Source organism: Salmo trutta, chromosome 5, assembly GCF_901001165.1.
Source record: "Salmo trutta chromosome 5, fSalTru1.1, whole genome shotgun sequence".
Lineage (NCBI taxonomy): Eukaryota > Metazoa > Chordata > Actinopteri > Salmoniformes > Salmonidae > Salmo > Salmo trutta.
The window spans coordinates 21,978,477-21,996,000 of NC_042961.1; the positions used below are offsets into that span (position 1 = coordinate 21,978,477).

The 17,524-nt window shown below is 41.4% G+C and overlaps 1 protein-coding gene across 7 annotated transcripts in view; it reads left to right on the forward strand.

Moving 5' to 3' along the window:
• Positions 1-17,524, forward strand: part of LOC115193869 (inactive ubiquitin carboxyl-terminal hydrolase 54) — a 109,953-nt gene that overhangs the window by 25,930 nt on the left and 66,499 nt on the right. The window contains exon 2 of one of the 7 annotated variants that reach the window (XM_029752973.1): positions 7,347-7,657. The exons of the other annotated variants lie outside the window; for them this stretch is intronic. The gene's annotated coding sequence lies outside the window, so the exon portion shown is untranslated. The remainder of the gene's footprint in view (positions 1-7,346; positions 7,658-17,524) is intronic. 7 annotated transcript variants of the gene reach the window in all.

The following is a 17,524-nucleotide window of genomic DNA, read 5'->3' on the forward strand; positions in this document are numbered from 1 at the left end:
ATTTCCCTGTAATGCACGGTGTAGTTGCACAGTAGAATTCAATGGCTATAGTTCATTTTTATGTTTTGAAAAGCTTTTGAAAGTGAAAGTCGAATTGAAAACAGTATTGGTATTATTGAATTCGATTTTCATAATAGCAAGCTATGATGGTTTGGTTAGCTAAACTAGCAAGTTGTTTGTTTACCATGGAAACCACTGTAGCTATCTAGTAAACTTGCTAGCTACTTCAGTGCATGTTGACCTCATTTCTACCTGCAAATTAACACATTTCTAGCATCAGTGCATGGGCCAGCTGCATTATTCACCATGCTCCCAGCTCAGTCCACTGGGCTTCATCCAAGGACTATTTGCATATTAGTAAATGTATGAAACCGTGGGAGCCAAGCAATTTCTTCCCCAATCTCAACGTTGAAAACTTTTGGTTGAGAGACGCCTCCTGAATCTATTGCCCCATTATTGTGGTGAATATGGTCATATATCTTTTCCTGACATTTAGATACAGAGAAAAAAACTAAGACACTAGGCAACTTCCCCTTCACAAAGTGCCTCATGGGAAACTTTGAAAGATACTCTCTCAGTCTGTGTGACTCAAATGACTAAGAAGGTGTGTTAGGCAAAACAGTCCTAGGAAACCTCTTAAAATGATAAGGTACCTATTAGAAGGGCAAGGCTTTTACTTAATAGGTGTGTTGTCTAACCAATAGCCTCAGGGTGGTATGACTGAGAACAGCCCCAGGGTGTGTGTGTGTTTAGGTACCATCATAGGACACTGTGAGTAAACAGTATCTCAGCCAAGGTAGCTGACTAAGAGCTAGGTCGGATGATGTCATTCAGGAAGTGGAGTCAGTGGACACAGTGAAATAAGGTACTGTACTGTAAGTCTACTGTACCATATGGCCTGTCACAGAGTCATATGACACATATCTCAATTACTCTTCTTTGTTTGGAACACTTGAGAGAAGTTAAGTTGCTCTTTTGCTTTGCAAAAGCAGAACTAGGATGAGACATTTTACCGTCAAATTACGAAGTCCCCTGATTTGTGCTTCCACACTTTGTTACTATTAATAATTTTGAATGTCCTTGTTATGCTCAAGTATTAGATTATTATGACACCAAAGGTTATGTATTTTTGTTATTACATAGAGGCATATGAGCCTTTCAAGTATGATATGTTAACTGGAACAAACTTATACAGCATAAAAACAATCTTACTCTGTCTCGCTCTCCCAGAAACATACACACGCACACAAACACATATTTATCGAAAAAAGCAAAATAAAACCCTTATTAATTGGTCTGGATATGGAGGCTGGCTGAGTGAGGGCCTTTGGAGAAGAGGAAACTCATGTTTGAGCAGAACGCCGGTGCATTGTTACAGGGCTAATGCTTTGTTTTCAAATAACAGCTTTTGTCTTCTGAATGAATGGCCTATTGTGAGAAAGTGTTCTAATTCCCGAATCAAAGCTTGACACAACTTGTAGATTGAGTCCCTTTTTATTTTTTTTATTGAAGTAATCAATGTCTTTTCTTGGAGTAGGGCCATCTTCTCTGTAACAGTTCTTATAGGACACTCAGTAGCATTCACGTGGTACACTTTGTTTTCTAGGTTGCGTTTGTGATATTCTCTGGCCTTTATTTCATTCGTGTGCAGGCTGTGCTGCAGCTTTCAAAAGTGTTTTTTGATCCTAGTGATGGATGCGGATGAAGAGTTGGAGCAAGCACCTGTTGCACTGCAAATTAGCTGGAAAGGGATCAAAAATGGACCAATCCTCTCAAAGTACAAGCTCCCAACAAAGGAGGAAAGCTTAGAACAGAGCCCAATAGGCCTTTTCTTGATGATCACGTTGAGTCACACAATTGTGGTATTTCAATCATATTGTTCTGTTTTTCTCAGAGAACTGTATAAAAAAAATGTGACACACAAAGTAGCCTAACGTGACTTATTATGGATCAGATTGTGCTGTGCTCCTAGTGCTAACACGGACTTCCTTAGATTAACTCCATGTATTTTCTCATTAGGGTTTGAATTATTTTGTCCTCCTTTCACACCACAGCTACAGCTTTCTATACTATGTGGTGCTATGGAATTGTAGCAGGGAGTGTGTAGGCAGTCAAACACAGTATTTGTTGACTTAACACGATTACTGCCTTTAACAATGTGTTTACCTAAGCTTCTCCTTATGTGAAGTTCCACAAATGTCCCTTGCGATAAGTACTACCTCATGTGTTGTATGGTGGTGCGTGGAACTTTTCTCCCTGTATTAAAAAGTTTAATTTCCCCCACAATCCCTCCCCGCCCTATCATTTTACAAGTAAAGCCTCACACCCTGAGGGTTCACACAACTATTCATCCGCCAATATAAAGTTTAACGTTGGCCGGTCTCTCTCCTCCCTTCCTTCCTCTGTGGAATTTACTGAAAATCCTCCACCTATTTAGTCATATACAGTTTCGTGTGAAAACTGTTTCCAGTCATGTTGTGTGAATCAACTCACGCTGTTATGACAGACTCGTCTCAGAGTTCAAAGTCGCGTTATGGTCTCTCTCTGGATTGGACATTTGCCACCTTTGAAAACAACTACTGTTGGATTAAAGATATCACAGCTTGGCTGTGTGCCACTAACACCATAACACAGTCACAAAGCTTGATCAGAGTTAAAGGCCCAGTGCAGTTAAAAACTTGATTTCCTGTGTTTTATATACATTTCCAAACTATGAGGTTGGAATAATAGTTAGAAATTGTGAAAATCATGATAATACAATTTTAGTGTAAGAGTTGTTTGAAAAGAATGCCTGACATTTCAGCCTGTTTTGGTGGAATGGAGTTTTTGCGTGCCTGGTGACATCACCAGACGCTAAATTAGTTTAACCATTACAGTATAAACTCTGTCTGGGGGGGGGGGGGGTTCTACTAAACTATATGGAATTGCTTTAAGAAGGTCATACCAAGGATCATTTTGCTATTGGATTTAGAATTTTAAGACCCGTTGAACAATCTTTTTTTATTTATTTGGCCATACTGCTATTAGCCTATACAAACGCATACAAACGCAACAGATTCACTACATGGAACAACATATAGTCCCCCAAAAAAAATCTCAAGGAAAAGATATAAGAAAGATTAGGAAACACTTTTAAAATGTTTTTATAGTTTATTTAATTTTTTTTTTTACATGTATTTAAACCCTTTATTTTTGGAACTAAACAGTCTCCATATATACAGTTGAAGTAGGACGTATACATACACCTTAGCCAAATACATTTAAACTCTGTTTTTCACAATTTAATCCAAGTAAAAATAAGGTCAGTTAGGATCACCACTGTATTTTAAGAATGAGAAATGTCAGAATAATTGTAGCGGGAATGATTTATTTCAGCTTTTTTTTCTAACATCACATTCCCAGTGGGTCAGAAGTTTACATACACTCAATTCGTATTTGGTAGCATTGTCTTTAAATTGTTTAACTTGGGTCAAACGTTTCAGGTAACCTTCCACAAGCTTCCCACAATAAGTTGGGTGAATTTTGGCCCATTCCTCCTGACAGAGCTGGTGTAACTGAGTCAGGTTTGTAGGCCTCCTTGCTCGCACACACTTTTTTAGTTCTGCCCACCAATTTTCTATAGGATTGAGGTCAGGGCTTTGTGATGGCCACTCCAATACCTTGACTTTGTTGTCCTTAAGCCATTTTTCCACAACTTTGGAAGTATGCTTGGGGTCATTGTCCATTTGGAAGACCCATTTGCGACCAAGCTTTAACTTCCTGACTGATGTCTTGAGATGTTGCTTCAATATATCCTCATCATTTTTCATCCTCATGAAGCCATCTATTTTGTGAAGTGCACCAGTCCCTCCTGCAGAAAAGCACCCCCACAACATGATGCTGCCATCCCCATGCTTCACGGTTGGTATGGTGTTCTTCGGCTTGCAAGCCTCCCCCTTTTTCCTCCAAACATAACGATGGTCATTATGGCCAAACAGTTCTATTTTTGTTTCATCAGACCAGAGGACATTTCTCCAAAAAGTATGATCTTTGTCCCCATGTGCAGTTGCAAACCATAGTCTGGCTTTTTTATGGCGGTTTTGGAGCAGTGGCTTCTTCCTTGCTGAGCGGCCTTTCAGGTTATGTCGATATAGGACTCGTTTTACTGTGGATATAGATACTTTTGTACCTGTTTCCTCCAGCATCTTCACAAGGTCCTTTGCTGTTGTTCTGGGATTGATTTGCACTTTTCGGTCACCAAAGTACGTTCATCTCTAGGAGACAGAATGCGTCTCCTTCCTGAGTGGTATGACGGCTGCGTGGTCCCATGGTGTTTATATTTGTGTACTATTGTTTGTACAGATGAACGTGGTACCTTCAGACATTTGGAAATTGCTCCCAAGGATGAACCAGACTTGTGGAGGTCTACAATTTTTTTCTGAGGTCTTGGCTGATTTCTTTAGATTTTCCCATGAAAAGCAAAGAGGCACTGAGTTTGAAGGTAGGCCTTGAAATACATCCACAGGTACACCTCCAATTGACTCAAATGATGTCAATTGGCCTATCAGAAGCTTCTAAAGCCATGACATCATTTTCTGGAATTTTCCAAGCTGTTTTAAGGCACAGTCAACTTAATGTATGTAAACTTCTGACCCACTTGAATTGTGATACAGTGAATTATAAGTGAAATAATCTGTCTGTAAACAATTGTTGGAAAAATTACTTGTGTCATGCACAAAGTAGATGTCCTAAACGACTTGCCAAAACTATAGTTTGTTAACAAGAAATTTGTGGAGTGGTTGAAAAATGAGTTTTAATGAATCCAACCTAAGTGTATGTAAACTTCCGACTTCAAATGTACTTTAATTTTTTCACCTGGTGCTGGGGGAACTTCAGACGAGTCTTGTGAGACCTGTGGGCATCCTAGATCAAAACAACTGACATTATTCGTGAGAGCAGTGGTGGAAAAAGTACTCAATTGTCGTACTTGAGTAAAGGTAAAGATACCTTAAAAGAAAATGACTCAAGTGAAAAACAAAGTCACGCAGTGAAATCCTACTTGAGTAAAAGTCTAAAAGTATTTGATTTTAAATATACTTAAGTATCAGAAGTACATTTCATTGCTAAAATATACTTAAGTATCAAAAGTAAAAGTAATTGTGTAAGTCATTTCATATTCCTTATATTAAGCAAACCAGACAGCACCATTTTCTTGTTTTTTAAATTTACGGATAGCCAGGGGCACGCTCCAACACTCACACATAATTTACAAACGAAGCATGTATTCAGTGAGTCCACCAGATCAGAGGGGCGGCAGGTAGCCTAGTGATTAGAGCGTTGGGCCAGTAACCGAAAGGTTGCTGGATCGAATCCCAGAGCTGACAAGGTAAAAATCTGTTGTTCTGCCCCTGAACAAGGCAGTTTTTGTAAATAAGAATTTGTTCTTTACTGACTTAAATAAAGGTTAAATAAATAAAAAATATAATAAATGTTCTCTTGATAAAAATCTGTTGTTCTGCCCCTGAACAAGGCAGTTTTTGTAAATAAGAATTTGTTCTTTACTGACTTAAATAAAGGTTAAATAAATAAAAAATATAATAAATGTTCTCTTGATAAGTGTGTGAATCAAACCATTTTCATGTCCTGCTAAGCATTTAAAATATAACGAGTACTTTTGGGTGTTAGGGAAACTATATGGAGTAAAAAGTACATCATTTTCTTTAGGAATGTAGTGAAGTAAAAGTTGTAAAAAATATCAATAGTAAAGTATAGATACCCCCAAACAACGACTTAGGTGGTACTTACAAGCATTGTTACTAAAGTTCTTTACACCACTACGTGAAAGTCTCACCTTTCCAGACGAGTAGTCCAAACTATTCAGACGCTACAGACAGAAGTTGGCAGATCGGCTATACCGACTTCAGACGAGTCCCAAGATGCTTGTGGGGGTCGTAGAGCAAAACAGAGAACCCTATCATATTCACTATCATATTCGTTAGTCTCATCTTTCCATAGAGGGGTCATAATTAGACAAGTTTTTATATACTTTTTTTAACACCCACAAGCTTAACCGGGTAGCCAGCTGAACCAATGTGTCGCAGGAAACACAATTCAACTCACAACCGAAGTTAGCCTGCAGGCGCCCGGCCCGCCACAAGCAGTTGCTAGAGCCCCGGCCAAACCCTCCCCTAACCCAGCCGACGCTGGGCCAATTGTGCGCCACCCTATGGGACTCATGGCCAGCTGTGACAGTGACACCTCAAGCACTGCGATGCAGTGCCTTAGACCGCTGCACCACTCGGGAGGCCATTTAGACAAGTTTTGTTATTCTAGTTGGCTACAACCCCAAGGCATGCATAACACCCTCAATGCTGATTGCTGAAATATCTGTTCTAATATAGGGGCCAGTTAGTTGCCATGTATTGATTTTGACATGTGATGGCTCTAATCATTACTGAAGTCAATAGCGTACCCTCCATACCCTCTACTGAATATACAGTAGGTCTGTGGCTGGTTAATGTCACCATCCAGACAAATTCAAAATGCGTATGGTGAAGCTCATAATATTTGAGTGCTCACCCAGGTCCTACAGAGGGTAGTGCGTACGGCCCAGTACATCACTGGGGCCAAGCTTCCTGACATCCAGGACCTCTATACCAGGCGGTGTCAGAGGAAGGCCCTAAAAATTGTCAAAGACTCCAGCCACCCTAGTCATAGACTGTTCTCTCTGCTACCGCACGGCAAGCTGCAGCGGAGCGCCAAGTCTAGGTCCAAGAGGCTTCTAAGTAGCTTCTAACCCCAAGCCATAAGACTCCTGAACATCTAATCAATTGGCTACCCAGACTATTTGCATTGCCCCCCCCCCCCCCATTCTCTGTTATTATCTATGCATAGTCACTTAAATAACTCTACCTACATGTACATATTCCCTCGACTAACCGGGCCCCCGCACATTGACTCTGTGTCGGTACCCCCTGTATATAGTCTCACTATTGTTATTTTACTGCTGCTCTTTAATTACTTGTTCCTTTTATTTGTTATTCTTATTCATCTTTTTTAAACTGCATTGTTGGTTAGGGGCTTGTAAGTAAGCATTTCACTGCAAGGTCTACACCTGTTGTATTCTGCGCATGTGACTAATGAAATGTAATTTGATTAGAAATATTTATTTTAGTTACTCTATTGCATGATTACTAACATTATTCCATGTCAAATTATTCTATAGCCTATTTCAAAGTCGATGAGGCTACATATAATTACACCTTGCTCCCACTATTAACATCGTATAGTCATTATTAAGCTACTCAGTATGACCATTATCACAGCAGAACACTGCTAAACTGAGTAATCTTTTTTTTCCTGTACAGAATGTTTCGCGCTACGGTCTGCGCGGTCGAGTACCATCAAACATGCAAAAAGTCTCGTCTCTGTTTCTCAAACGCCCCCTCCACTGTGATTTTATTTGGGAGACTGCCTGACGTTGTTTCGGTCGGCAGGTAATGGCGCCACCCCTCCCCCCACCCAGCTTCCAGCCCAGCACAGTCTCACAGAGCACGTTATGAAGAATTCAATGCCTGCTGAAATTGGTGTGCGGATTTTTGGGGGGGTTTGAGAATCCTGCAGCTGAAGCGAAGGTTACTACCGTAGGCTATCCGGAAACATTTTCCCGAATGAAAAGGTGAGTTGTTCGTGCTACTATTTTAGTGTGTTTTGATCTGTTGTTTTGAAAATACATGTACATACATTGGGTTAAGATGTTGTTATTACACAGAACCGTTACTTTCGTACAACTTTACAGTCTTTATTTTGAGTTTTTAGGAATAATTATCAGAGGTTTGTCGATGTGGTGCCAACTAGAGGCAGGGGAAACACTGAGTAGAAGTTTTAGCCTCTTGCGCATTGTCTGTGACTAACGGTATATAGAGCTGTTGAATTGAGGCACGGGATGCTGCATTGCTCGGAATCTGTTCATTGTTCTCTGGGAGTTGAGTTGACTGACGAGATGCTTTAAACTTCACTCGCGAGAACGGTTTAACAGCAATGTTATATGTATCCGTTCATGTATCCATCTTTGTTCACATTGGAATGTCGCACACCGCGAAACGTTACAATGTATCGGTGCGATTCATGTAACAACATAAAAACATAAAGTAGGTTATTCGAATGAATGAATGGAGACTTCCGGTAAACTACCCAACGTTTGATTGTGCCATTACACAGGTAGAACTCTGGTAATATGGTGAAATAGAGCGTTTATCTCCAAAATAAACTTTTACCTACGAAATAACAGAATAGCAGACACGACTAAATTGAGTTCGCTATACGCTATATGTTTTGACGCACCTGCTCTTCAGGCTACTTGATTTATCTTTGGTGGTTGGAATGAGGACAATATATTTGGTTTGTTTTCATTATTTTAATTTGATATTATACTGACTCCCCTGGCTAACAGCTGTCTTTGCTGCATTGTATAGTGTATTCGCATGTAACGTTTGACATAAATGTGTGTGATTGAGAAATTGAAACTAATATTCTATTGTTCAATTAAAGTTAGTGTATTAGATTGATAAGGGTTACATGGACCATAATTTAATCAAAATAGCCTTATTCATTTTTCTCTTCATTATGTGATAATTATCATGTTGTAAATTAGTGTGATCATGAGTCATGATGATTCATATTTTGTTAGGCTATTGCTATACATGTTGACCAGTCATCTCTTCACAAATACTTGTTATATAGACAGATTCACTATCATTGGACTTCCACTTTAACATCAGAACATCAGTCAAATGAACTGATTTCACCATTACCAGACCGGTCTGCTTCACACTGGGTTCACCTCCAGGACTAATGGACCTTGTTAACACGGTGCCCATGACAGTCCAGGACTCGCTGCACTCTGGCCCACCCACTGTTGTGGTGGGGTGATGGTCTGTGTGTCATTGTAGGAAAGTGGTGTATTGACATACTAATGGCGTGTACAACGTTCCTTTTGGTGAAACCATAGGCTAACTCTTCTTTCATAAGCTTTAAACTCATTCAACTCAATCAAATGTATAATCTGTGAGTGCAACTGTTGCATCAGGTGTCTGGATTATTGTCTGAGAATAATGGAAGGAATTTGGTTGACTCATAATGACATCACCAGGTCATGTCCTGTGAAAGGCTGGGTGGATTTTTTGTTGTTGCCATATTGCTCATGTACACTAATTTCATATCAGAAGTGCTAATGGGGTAGGGGCTAGGGGTTGGTTTGGTATAAGAATTTGGCGTCTCTGGGGCAAGGCGTGTCTGTGGGTTTTGGCCGTTTTGCATCGAAAGCAGTCAAGGCTCATTAACACATACGGCCAACATCACAGCATCTCCCTCTCTCCCTTTCGCTCTCTCTCTCTCTCTCTCTCTCTCTCTCTCTCTCTCTCATTCCCCACCCTTCTATTCCTCACCCAGTTTTCACCCCCATTTTATATATTGCTGGTCATTGAAGGACACAATATAGGCCTACCATTTGTGACTGACATGGTTCATATGGTACTTCCCAAAGATCATAGTTATTGGTGGAGTTCTATAAGAACCTTTTATTGTATTGTGCAATAGCAATCATATCGTTCATGGTAACACAGGTAAGATTACTTCCACACAAAGTGTTTTTGCTTATTGGGATCCCATAGCAATGGCAATTTTCTGTGCTGTAGGTCTTATGTTGTTGATGTTTAGGCAGGCAGCAGAGGAGTTTTTAATCCAAGCTAAAAGGCAGGGGCTAGCTGTAAACACAGAAGATGCCAATTTTTGACTTAGTTTATGTTATCCTCCGCTGCATTTTTATTCGCCCTATGCGGGTTCAGAAATGGCTCGGGGTTAGAAAAGCAAATGTAAAATAATTACGACTGGGAATCTATCACTTAGCCCTATGTGCAAATAAACAATTATTTCAACAACAAAAAAATACAAAAACATTGTATTTACACATTCATCATCAGCTCCTTTTGAAGTGTGGCTCCCAATGGAACAAGTGATGTAGGGCTGCCTTGGAAGTGTGTTTTAGTAACGTTACTGCCTCAGCTCCTGTGTTTGGGCTGTTGGGTTTCTGTTGACCTTACCACTCTTGTTTTATTGAGTTGATCCGAAGTTGTGTTATCCCATCCTAATCAAATCAAAGTTTATTGGTCTCGTACACAGATTTGCAGATGTTAACGAAGGTGAAGCTAGTTCCAACAGTGCAGTAATACAAAAAATGTAAGAAATATCAGAACGAGAAATGTCAGTCTGGAATATATACACTACATGGCCAAAAGTCTGTGGACACCCCTTCAAATTAATGGATTCAGCTATTTCAGCCACACCCGTTGCTAACAGGTGTATAAAATTGAGCATACAGCCATGCAATTTCCATAGACAAACATTAGGAGTAGAATGGCGTGTACTGAAGAGCTCAGTGACTTTTAACGTGGCACCGTCATAGGTTGCCACCTTTCCAACAAGTCAGTTTGTCAAATTTCTGCCCTGCTAGAGCTGCCCTTGTCAACTGTAATTTATGAAGTGGAAACATCTAGGAGCAACAATGGCTCAGCCACAAAGTGGTAGGCCACACAAGCTTTTTTTAGTCGAGCAGTCTAAAGTATATATATATATATATATATATATATATATATTCTAATCTACAATGTTTGTTTGGTTAAGGTAATTTCTGTTAATGTGTTCAATATATTATTATTTCAGTATTTTAGCATTGTCATTGTCGGAGTGGACGCGTTGTTTGCAGACCACACAACCTAGGTTAGACTTGTGAGGAACACATTTTGGTTTATTTCAATGTTGCAAGTTTGCTAGCAGGAGCTTCAGGCCTGACCCAAGTTAATAGTGATACAATGTTTAAAGTTCCTTGCAGACAGACCATGCATAGCCAATGTGATTTATAGGATATTTATTTTTATCAGGATATTTTCTGCCTGCAGGCTGCAATGTTTTTATTTGTTGGCTTTATGTAGGCTATTTTTACATAGTTGGCAATGGAAGTTACTTTTAGAATTTTGATTAACCACATGATAATGATTTTGAGATACAAAGGCATTATTATAAATGAAATTAAACTGTTCCATGAAAATGTGCATATAAAAATCATAACTGGCACTCAGATCGGTAGAAATGGTAAGATAAATTGGCACTCCGAATGGAAAAGGTTGTCAATCTGCGAAGGCCAGCAGCAGCGGGAGGAAGAGGGTCGGGAGCAGTTTTCTTTTTTTTCTGGTTATGTTATCTTGATCTCTGGCTCCCTCGAGTCATTTGTGTCTTATTTAGTCACAGTGTGCTTAAAGCATCAGACAAGCTCAGTAGCCTACATATAGTTGATTTTATTATAACACACATGGTGTAGGGAAAAAGACATGTTTAAAAATGTCGACCAATCGATTGGTCGAAAGAACAGATGACTAGTTCAACAAAGATTTGTTTTAGTTGGGGACAGCCCAGGTGTGTATAAACAGTATGGACAGTATATGAATAGAAAAGGTGTGTACAGCAGTAGTTATATAGGATGAGCCATGACTAGAATACTGTACATATAAAGTGGGTAAAACAGTATGCAAACATTATTAAATTGGCCAGTGTTCAATGACTCTATGTACATAGGGCAGCAGTCTCTAAGGTGCAGGGTAGAGTACCGGGTGGGAGCCGGCTAGTAACAGTGACTAAAGTTCAGGGCAGGGTACTGGGCGGAGGGATGTCTTTCGGCGCCATCTTGCTTCCATCCATCCACCCCCCTGCTATGCTGAGAGTTGAGTTCACATGGCTTCTTGGTCCGGGTTCAGGTGGCACTTTATCATACAGATGGTAAGATGAATAAGCAGGCCTGGGTGCCAGGACAAAGGGACATTGAGTGCTGGATGCCTGTGAGAGAGAGAGAGAAACATAGAGGAAGTGACAGTGCTACAAAGTGTGACCAATTTTGCTGTGCGACCAGGAGTTTTATTTTGGGAGCCTTGCGACTAGGAAAAAAAATCTCCCAGATAATTATTGTTGTACTGATAAGGCTCCGCTGTACCGTTGATTCCGAGGTCCTTAGAAAAAAAAGCGAGTGCAGATTCGATAGCGTCTAAGACTGCACCATTACTACTAACAGCTGAAACAGCTTGCTTTAGCACAACCAGGTCAAAAGATCTGGACCCGGTTTCCCAAAAGCATCTTGTTCATCATTAGAACTTTCGTTGAAGCATCGTTAAATATCCGAGCTGTTTCCCAACACCATCGTTACTAAGGTTGCACAAAACGCTTGTTATTTACCGACTGCCTCAGACCACTCTAAGTGCATCGACAGATACGTTTTTTTCCCCTACCGCGTCACTTTATACACAGAAGATCTCCACTAAACATAGAATCAAGATGTTTATCTGTCTCTCTGTGACCGCTGTTGACTTCACAACGAAGTTGACTACAAATACAAAGTTGCACAATGTCTTTGCAATTGTTACAAACAAGCGAGGGATAAACATGAAAACCAAGATGATTGCATTAAAAGATAAATAGCCTACAGTATAGGCTACATAGGCCTATATAATTTTACAATATTGAAACCAATTTCATGTTCATTCGAGTTCTATTTTGCTAATTGTAGGCTACTGTAATTTTTGCCTTCATATATTTCACGATATGTAACAACAACAACAAATCTCGATTTAGTGCATTATCATAGAATAAGCTTCCTCAATATTTGCAACCATACGTGATATCATCTTTCTAGGAGCTGATCCATCGTCAGTATTGTGGAAGCACCTCCTTTGTTTCACTCCGCATAGCCATTAGGGACGCAAAAAGACAATACAGACTCAAACTTGAATTGATGTATGACAACTCCGATTCGCGTCACATGTGGCAAGGACTACAGACTATCACAGACTACAAAGACAAATCCAACTGTGGGGTGCCAACCAAAGCCTTCCTCCCAGACGAGCTTAACACATGCTATGCTCGCTCCGAGGCAGACAATACTGAGCCATTCAGGCAGACTCTCGCTGCTCCAGACGACCAGGTGCTTTCGCTCTCCGAGGCTGACGTGAAGAAAACTCTCAAAAGAGTGAATACTCGCCAAGCCGCCGACCCAGATGGCATCACTGGCCACGTCCTCAGAGTGTGTGCTGACCAGCTGGCGGGTGTCTTCTCGGACAACTTCAACCTGTCCCTGTCCCAGGCTGTAGTCCCCGCCTGCTTAGAGGAGACCACCGTCGTCTCTGTGCCCAAGAAAAACAAGGTGACATGCCCAAATGGCTATCGCCCCGTCGCGCTCACCTCAATTATCGTAAAGTGGTTTAAGAGGCTGTTCATGGCCAACATCAAGGCCAGCATGCCAGGCACACTGGACTCACTCCAATTTGCCTACCGCTCAAACAGATCCAAGGAAGATGCCATTTCCATAGCTATTCACAAGGCTCAGAGCCCTGGGCCTGGACATCACCCTCTGCAACTGGATCCTGGACTTCCTGACGAGCAGACCACAGGCTGTGAGGATTGGCAACAACACCTCCTCCACACTGACTCTTAACACAGGGTCCCCCCAGGGATGTGTCCTCAGTCCTCTGCTGTACTCCCTGTTCACCCACGACTGCGTGGCTTTGCACAGCACCGACTCCATCATCAAGTTTGCTGACGAGACCACAGCATGATAACCAACAACGATGAGTCAGCCTATAGGGAGGAGGTAAGTGAACTGGCATTGTGGTGTCATGACAACAACCTCTCCCTCAACTTCAGCAAACAAAGGAGTTGATTGTTGACTTCAGGAAGCAGAGGAGGGAACATGCCCCAATCCACATCAACAGGACTGAAGTAGAGAGTCACAAGTTTTAAGTTCCTCAGCATCCACATCACAAGGATTTGTTTGTCACTTGTTAGCAAACGTTCTCTCTGGGTGGTGTTTTGAGGAACGCATGTTACATCTTTGGCTGTTGTAGCCTGTTGTAACCTGGCAGAATAGGAAGCCTACATTCAATGTAATACATGACTTGAATCAAAACATGTTTTACACCGTAGTTCATGAATTAATGCCTGGAGTCTTCACAGATCGTGTGACATAAAACACTAACTTTCTATCCTTGCATTAATGACATTTATGACAGTGTTATTTGTCATTATTAACAAATAAGAATTGAATTAAAACATTGAACTTAAGCCCTGTACTAATTATGGGTCTTGGTAATCGCTTAAAATACACTGTATGTGTAACTATGCCTACTTAACATTTCATGATGTTACACTGTGAAAGCTCTCCTGGGCACACATATCCAAAATAATGTAGGTCTATGCAGTTGCAAAATCGAATGCTTTTAACCAAAAGAGTCATCAACAGGCCTACTTTCATTAACGTATACTTGTTGGATGGATTGGATGCGCATTGGTGTCCAGCTGTAGGTGTGTCGTCTAGTGATATTGTCGACCACCAGCTGATCCAGGAAAGAAAACAAATATTGTTTGAAAAGAATAAAGGTATATAAATGGTCTGCTACTTCTGGTCACGGATGGCAGGGAGAACACGAGCACCCACGAGCACCTGAAAAACAAAGCAATGAGTGATCTAAAGAGCTACTGACAACAACAAACAATGATACATCAATGGATAAATGTAATGAATCGGAATAAAGGATATTTTTTATCAACGACGCATGGCAAACAAATAGCAAAAATGAGGAAGTACAAAGGAAAATCAATGTGTAAAGGAGCTCAGCTAAAGCTGAAATTCAGCACTACTGAGTGGACAGCGCCACCACATACTGTAGAACTAAATGGTTTAAACCATGACAGAGAGGTGGGGGTGTTCATTTCATTGGAAGCTTTTATTGTCATATTTACCACTGCTTTTTAAAAAAATAGGAGAATGGTTAAATTTCATTATTTAGAGACCCCCCCCCCAAGTTTGACTTTTGTTGCATTTAGGGGAGCTAGCTTCTCATTTAGAGGCGCTAACGTCTCATTCAGCTCCCCTGTAATTCGCGTCATGATTTTAGCTTTTATAATAAGCTAGTGTCTTTACAGTGTTACATATTCGTTTTTTGCAACCAATACATTTTTTTATATTTAGAACCCTGGTGAGTGATCGAGTGAGAGAGACAAAGAGAGAGTGAGTGACTGAGAGACTGAAAGGCTGAAAGCCGGAGATGGAGCTCTGTGCCCAGTCTCAACCTCTCTCCCTGGCTGGCTGCAGCCCAGTTCATCTCCACTGATTTGGCCAGAGTGATTGCTGCCATACCCTCCGCTCATCCCTGCCCTGCTTTCCATCTCTTTCTCATCTCGCTCTCTTTCTCACTCTCTCACTCTCTCTCTCTCTCTCTCTCGCTCATCTCCTCTCTTCTAGCTACATAGCAATGTCTCCTAGTTTTCTCCTCTCAAACTCCTTTTCAGTCTCTTTCGATTTTTCATCTCTCTCACTGTCAGTCACTTGAAACTATTGAGTGTTCTCTTACTGCTTCCCACTGCTCTCCTCTCACACTTTTCTTTTTCTCGGAAATATTGATGGAGGTGGAAAGAGGTTGGAAGGAGAGAGAGGGAGAGGGGGTGTTGGTACTGACCAATGTGTGTTTGACCATCCACCCCACATACCCACACCCTCTTCCTCATCACGGAAAAAACAACCGTCTTCATCTGCCCTGTTTTCTTTGGGAGTGGAAATGCTATTGAATTGGAGGTCTGCGCGGGACTGATTTCATCCTCCCGCTCCCGCAGCTTTTCATACCGTACCCGCTCACTCCTGCTGGCTTATTGTCCGACTTCACTCTCCGCGGGTTTGGTAGAAGGTGGATGTTTCCGGTTTTCAGGGATACGGTATATTCAACCTTAACTTCCGTTTCCCCTGAAAAACGAATATCGGGACTCCGCTCAGGCGTCTTTTAACGCCCGCTACGTTAGGTTAGTCCGACTCCCACCCGCTCCCACAAGAACTAGCCCCGAACCCGACCGCAGTCCTGCAAGTGTTATTTTAGGCATAGGTCAGGCATATCGCTTGGCAGCCATGGTCCCAGCAATTTTGCGCCCTGTAGGCAATATCAAAAATAACCCAAGAAATAGGTTAAATTACCAGAGATTCTCACTTGGCCCATTAGGCTATATTAGGCTATTGGTATTACTGGGATGTATCAGCCAATAGGCTAGACGTAGTTTGAAAGAGATCCAGAGTTGGAACGTAGAAGCACGGGGTTTATCGCACTTGCACTTTCTCTTGAGCTACGTTTTGCATAATATAGCATATTTTAATAGGAGCGGGACGATCTGCAGGCAGAGACAAATATGGGTGATGAGTATTTATTTCCAGAAAATGTAGTAGGCCTAAACTATAGCTTTATTATATTTAGGAAGTTCATTTCCATGGAAAGATAACCCCCATGTTTCTCCGCCCCATGCATATAGCCTGCTTTGTTTAATACAGACCACACGCAAACCTGATCTCACACGCCCAACTAGGAGAGGAGAGGTATGGCTACTGAGCTTAAAGCAGCAAGAATGATGAGAGCGGACACTTGCACTTCCTCTTACGTTTTGCATAGCCTACAGGCTACCTTTTTAGGAGCGGGACGATTTCCATGCAAAGACAAAAAAAATGGGTTATCAATATTTATTGAAAAGGAAAAGGCGCAACGTTGCACCTAAACTTTTCATTATCAATAGTTATTTCCTGAAACTGTAGTAACCTGTAGCCTAAACATACTTAAGTAAATTTCCTTGCTAAGATAGGCTAACTGCACCATGCTTCTCCCCTCATGCATTTCATTTAGACCACCCATATAGTGTAAAGCTGCACTTGATCTCGCACACCCAAACTAGGAGAGAAGAGGTGCTGTTGAACGTGAAGCAGCGAATGATGAGAGAGCGAGTGTGTAAATAGTGCGAGAAAGAGGTGCTTTTAATTGGCTAACGCATACCCTACAAAACAGACAGATGACTGTTTCCAAGTAGCCTAATCTGCGATACCAAAAAATATTGTCTGTCTGATCTCCCGCTCGCAGCATGAAAAATGCAGACCGCGCCGCAATGATGTCGGGTCCCAGGGTAGCCCCCTATACTGAATCCCTCCTTTTCCCACGTTCGCAGGCTGCCACTATCCCCTGCCGTCTGGCCAGAGCTCTGCTAGCGTGCAGACATGCAGCCAGGATGGGTGTGTGTGTGTGTGTTTGTATGTGCACACTGCACACTTACATTGTTTGTCCTGGCACCACCCCACACCACACAGCAATGCTTCTAATCTCTTCAACGTCTCTCCCCCTTCCCCACCTGAGCCATAGCAAGTCATCTCAAACCTAAATCACAAGTGCGTGTGAATGACTGAGAGAATCAGGAGTCAGCCTTAAGATTTCAAGAGTCATTAATTGTCGCTAGATGTTGTCTGTCTGCAAACAGATGTAGGCCTATGTTATGCTACCTTATGTAATACTCATTAAGACCCAAGTGCTCTCTCTCTCTCTCACTGTGAGGCAAAGCATTTTTGTCTGAGATTAGTTGGTTTATTCTGCTTTAGTGCCACATTCTCAGTAACAGTAAACCAGATACAAGAATTATGGCAAGGTTA